Raw genomic sequence first — 6000 nt, 5'->3', positions numbered from 1 at the left:
CCACCACATTTGTTTTTATCCCTAAAACTTGAAGTAATTTTGAAAACCAAGCTGCCAGAATAAAACTCTGGATCTTGTGATTGAAGAGGTGCCACAGAGATATATCGAGAAATTCTGTGTCATTGGTTTTTGTAGCTAGTCAAATGAATGTCGATTCAAGTTGATTTCATATATATATATTATTTCTCTCCCTCTCTGTATACATGCACACACATATATACAGAGAATGGGACACATTGCTTATATATTTACAATGAATATTAAAACAGTTAAAAATATTCTAATATGAGAATAAACTTAAATAAAAAATAAAGTAGTCTCCTCAAAGTCTGTTCAAAGTCTCCCTCAACGTCTGGCAAAAAGTACTAACAAGAAATAAGAGTCATTAAATGATATTTTACCAAAATTTTTTCAGGGCTCCATTGAAAACAATTTAAAAACCTAGTGGTATAATTTCAACATTTATATAGTTAATACAGTATTTATTGAATACCCATTGTATGTCCAACTCTCTGCTTAGGTCTTAAATGATAGTTTAATGGAAGAACATGCTTTTTTTCATACTCTATGTCAGACATATTAATGAGAACATAGGAGTTCACACATAAAATAAATAACATTTCCATAAGTATTAATATAAATGATATGTGTATTTTATGTCTAAGACATTCATTCATTATTTGAGCAGCTTTTATTTTCTAGGCACTGTTTTATGAATCAGGTTTATAGCAAGGAACAAAACAGACAAGCATCTCTGCCTTCACGGAGCTTACATTTTCCTTAGAGGAGGCAAACAATAAGCAAAATGTGTAGTATGTCAGCTGAGTAATACAGGGAAAAATAAGAACAGAGAAGAGGTTAGGGCATGGTTAGGAGAGGCCAGGGTGCAGGTTAGCCACACTGAGGAGGTATCTCTGAGCCATGATCAGGATGAGAGAGGAAGTGAGCCACGAGGAGCCAGTCTAAGAACCTTCCAAGCAAAGAGATCAAAAGGTGGAGACTTACTGAAGAGGTAGCATTTCTACCATGTTTGAGTAACTGCAAAGAGATCAGAATGGCTGGAGTAGAGTGAATAAGGGCAAGGGTAACTAGCAACTCAATCAGAGAAATGAAGAGTCCCAGATTGCCCAGAACATTGTCAACATTTATGCAAGCTTTGGCTTTATTCTAAGAGAGATGCGTAGCTACTGGAAGGTGTAGAGAAGTACATATGACTTACTACTTAAAGGATTACTATAGTTGCTGTGTTAAGAATAGACTGTATTCTGTTGTATCTAGAGGCAAGGGGAGAAGTAGAGAGAGTAACTAGTTTAGTAGATATTGCAAAAATATGAAATAGAAATGATGCTTGCTTATGCCAATGTAAAATAGTAAAGTAATGAGTTGTATTCTGGGTACATTTTGAAGAAGCTAACAGTTTTCACAAACTGATTAGATGTGGAATACAAAACTAAGAGAAGAGTCAAAGGTGACATGAAGGACTTGAAGTGAGCCATTGAAAAGATACAATTGTTATCACCTAAGAAGGTGAATACTGTAAGAGATGCAGAGACTCATTTTAGATAGGGGTGAGTATGTTGAATGTCATTTGAATATAAGTCTGGTTCAGTAGAGAGGGCCAGGCTAGAGCAGTGATTTGGAAGTTTTCAAAGATTGTTTTCTGGTACACATCAATGTTCAAAGGTCAGAAAATGGAGTGAAAACCAGTGAAAGATACTGAGGAGAAACAGCCATGTGTAGAAGAACTGCTATAGTATAGTGCTAAGCAAAGACCAATGTAAAAAGTATTTCAAGAAGGAGGAATTAAGCAAATGTTTCAAGTGCTTTTTAATATTATGATTTAAAATGTATCATTGGATTGAATATGAAGAAATCAAATCTGACATATTACAAACTATCCCCAAATAAACGTTTAGTTAGTTAGTTCATGGTTTTTTGGTTCTGCTGATCCTGGTTAGACTCAGCTGATCTTAGCTGGATTTGCTCAATCACTTGTTTCAGATGCCAGGTCAGCTTGGGACCAGCTGTTCTTGGAAGATCAGAGCTGCAAAACCTGTCTCTGCTCCATGTAGTTTCAAGTCCTCTACCAGGCAGGACTAGTCTTGTTCATACTTCAGATGGGGTTCATACCTCAGAGTAAGCAAAAGCATGAAAGAAATTTTGAGGCCTAGGCTTGAAACTGGAGCAATATCATTTCCACTACATTCTATTGCCAAGTCATGAGGTCAGCCCAAATAAAAGACGGAAATAGAGTCTCCATCTCTTAATGGTAGTTAACATTGCAAAAGACATGAATATAGGGAGGAGAAAAGGACTGTGACAATGTTTATAATGTACCACAGTGATTTTGACAAAAGCATGCTAAAAATGAATGCATATTTTACAACTTTTTAAAAGTTATCACTTATTAATATTCATCTACATGTTTATGATTAATCAAAGCTGAAAGGAATATATATGCTACAAAGGAATGCATGAAAAAAATTCGGTAATTACCTATTTGCTGAGATAAATTGATTTGACATCACATAATCTCATGGTCCTCAAACTGGTATATTGGATGTCTAGCAGCATGTGGTGGCATACCTGAAGGTTCACAAAATCTCAGGATAAGTTAGACACATTTTCCTAATGTCTAGAATTTACCCTTAAAATAATGGGGAAAATAATATTTTAAGAAAAAATAAAGTTATATAAATTATAAAATTCCCATGATTTTAAGGATAAAGTGAGGGTTCAGTGGAGTTTCATGTTTGTGAAATCTCAGCTTTAATGTTATGAGTTTTGGCTTCCTGGCCATCAGAAATGCTTTGCTGGAAAATTTAAGAGCAATTATCTTAATTTATGTACACTGAGAGTTTATAACAGTATCCTCTGTTTTTGCAGAAAATTTGAGATGAAATCGTTATGTGTACATATTTAAATAATTTGGCCTACCAAACCATCTTATTTGTGCTTGTTAATGATGTATTTTTTATACATACAAATATATCTTAATGATAATGTAGAAATAAGAGTAAGGTAAAATTTGGAAAATCGGGTTTGCTCTTCTAATTTGCTTATTAATTAACTCTGGACAAGTTACTGAAGAGTGAGTTTAAGTGTCCTGATCATTCAGTGGGGGGCAGTAATACTGGCACAATCTACATATATAAGTTCAGCAATGATAAAATACTATATAAAGGATCCAAAGAAAGTGTGACTGATAATCAAATTTTTATTAAATTGATTCATTATCATTATGGCTGTTAGCATATATATATACTACATATTCTGTGGATAAAATACTATTTGTATATTTGTATTTTAGATACTATACTTACTATGGGTGATATAAGACTTTTAAAAATAAAATTTATATAAAATATTACAAAGATGACATCAAACCAGAGTAAGCGAGAATCCTTTGAGTGCTGGGATTGGTTTTCAGAACCATGGACAGTGTCACAGCATTGCTGCAACAGCCGAGATTGGGATATCAAAAGACTTTCGTAGGGAGATTTTTGGTTCATATACCTATCCCCAAATTTAAATGTCATTGCTAGAAAGTGGAAGAAAGACTAACTTTTCTTTTAAAATTTTAAAACTGAACGAAGCTTTCTCAATTAACCGTAGGAATATTAATTGAACAAATATATATTGAGCACGTAATATATATCCAGTGTAACTATAGTGTTTACCAATGCATTCTCATGTTATTTCTTCTTTTCTCCCCAAGTATGCTATAATTACCAAATTTCTTATTGCTTGTATTTTGATATCTGTATATTTTAAAATAGTTTTAAAAGATTTTCTAGTCTGTCTTTTAGTAATTTCATTGTCTTAATTTCGTTATCTTGCATAACTTTAACTCTCCAACATCCCCCTGAATAACAGCAATAACAGCACAACACAGAATCTCTCTAGTAACACAGACTTATACAACTTCTCCACAAAGAGGTACACAGTAAGGATAAATTTGATATCTAAAATTATTTGTAGGACATGCATGTTACTTTTTCAGGTGGTAAATAAAATTAAGTATGTCTTAAGGTAAGATAAGCATTACGTTTTTAATGATACTTAGAAGAGCTTCTATTTAATTTAAATATAACATAAATAAATTTAACTGAACCCCAGAAGCAGGGTTGCAGATTTTAAAAATTCACACTTTAGTGGTTTTTGAATGTTTAATTTTCAGTTAATCAAGGTAGTTGATTTCAAATACAGAGGAATCAGGGGTTATCCACCACTTGGTAAATGCGGCATTGCCAAACGCTCCCGAATGAAAGTGGTTCCACTTTTGGCCAGGAGATGGAGCTCTCATGCAAGATGCTGCCTTACATTTATTTATTTATTTATTTTCAGCGTAGCACGCTGCTTTCTAACAGACAGTGGGTACCATCGAGTGAGTGTCAGAACAGAAAGCTAAGCCAGAAGCTGAGAGGATTCTGCGCTCATCTTTCCTTGTTTTTCCTCCTTCAGTGAGGATGCGACACATGTGAGATTTTACTTCTACTCTCGTCAAAATTCTGAAGAACTGCATTGGAGACTATTAAATTCAACACACATATGGATTCTATGCTATGATTACAATTCCTTTTATTTCAGGTAAGCCAACATGATTCTCTCTCTTACCTATCAATTAATTGTTATCTATGTTAATGATAACCCTTAAAGTAAGATGTGTGGCTTTGTAAGCTTGGACTCAGATCTAAAAGATTCCGAAGCCCTAATTCTAGCTGTTCTGCATCTTTAAATATTCCTAGACTGAAAGGAGGTCTGACTCTGACATGCTGTATTTTAACATTTCTTTGGCTTTCTGGTCCCTGGTGTCCATCTGTGGTTATATTTATGTACCTTTTGAAGGTAAAGCTTTCAAAGTGAAGGATGGGTCCTCCTCTCACAGGGAAGTACTGCTCCTTAATGCGGCGAACACATTGTAGAGATGTAATGAAGCAGATTAACATGGCAGTGGCTTTGCCAAAGCCCAAGGCTGAGCATTCTGATAGCAGCCTCAGAGGCACGCCAGCATCCTGAGCCCAAAGGCCTTCTGAACAATTACTGTCGGTAATGATGGTACAGATTATTTATGCTTTTTCCCTATTAGAAAAATATGTGAGTAGCTTCTCCCACATGAAGGAAGATTTATGTAATGTGTTTAATAGACTTGGAACGATAGTATAGATGCTCCCCCTCCCCCAGTGGGGATGTGAGGAGTAAACTGAAAGCAAATAAATTGTAGAGAAAATGGATTTTTCCTAGATTTTGGTGGATTTGTGGCCATTTAAAATAGCTATATTCTAAAAGGTGTCCACATTTTAAATTATTTTTGGTCATGTGACATTAGCTATGCTAAAAAGTAGAATGACTCAGGAGCTGGTCATTGCATGCAACACCCTTGCTTTTCTCTGCTGCTTCTCATTATCTCCCCTAAGTCCTTCTTCTATTATTGTCAAAGTAATAAGAAGAAAGCCATTTAGAAATCCTGCACTTAAAAGTCTGGATTGTCATTTAGATCAATTTAAAATGAAATTTTAAGATAAATGTAAATTATTTTTTAAGACTGTTTTTAAATATCTTATTTCCTCCTCAAGAAAGAGCTGTCTGTATATATGTGTGTGTATGTGTGATGATGGTGGTGGAGGGGGCAGGTGGTGGGGGCGCATCACCATGTTTCTAGCTTGCTGTTTTCCTACAAAAGGTACCTGTGCTGGGTCAGAGGCTGTGAAGGCTATCGGGAAGGACTTTATAGAATGGCTTGGACCACCAAGGAAAAAAATCCATTCTTTTGAGATGTAGGATCTATATAGAGGTTTAAATTTCACATAGCTCTAGTTCATGGTAAGTTTTTGAATCACAGATTTTTAACATTTATCTATCTCATCATTAAACAAAATAACTTTATCAAGAGATTCAAGTGAATTTCCCAGAGCCACATTATTAAATTAGAATCTGAGGCAAGGCTAGAATATTGTTTGGCAGTTTTCAGTGTCTTTCACAGCAGTAACACAATTTACC

General features: G+C 34.7%; 1 protein-coding gene across 2 annotated transcripts in view; it reads left to right on the top strand.

The window, feature by feature from the left end:
- Window positions 1-4364: 4364 nt before the first annotated feature.
- SCN2A (sodium voltage-gated channel alpha subunit 2) overlaps window positions 4365-6000 on the top strand; it is a 132348-nt gene continuing 130712 nt past the window's right edge. For both annotated transcript variants that reach the window (XM_057505472.1, XM_057505475.1), the window contains exon 1: window positions 4365-4590. The gene's annotated coding sequence lies outside the window, so the exon portion shown is untranslated. The remainder of the gene's footprint in view (window positions 4591-6000) is intronic.

This window comes from Manis pentadactyla, chromosome 8 (assembly GCF_030020395.1).
Source record: "Manis pentadactyla isolate mManPen7 chromosome 8, mManPen7.hap1, whole genome shotgun sequence".
In the NCBI taxonomy this organism is placed as follows: Eukaryota; Metazoa; Chordata; class Mammalia; order Pholidota; family Manidae; genus Manis; species Manis pentadactyla.
Note: the sequence above shows the minus strand (reverse complement) of the source record. Positions and strands in the feature narration are given on the sequence as shown.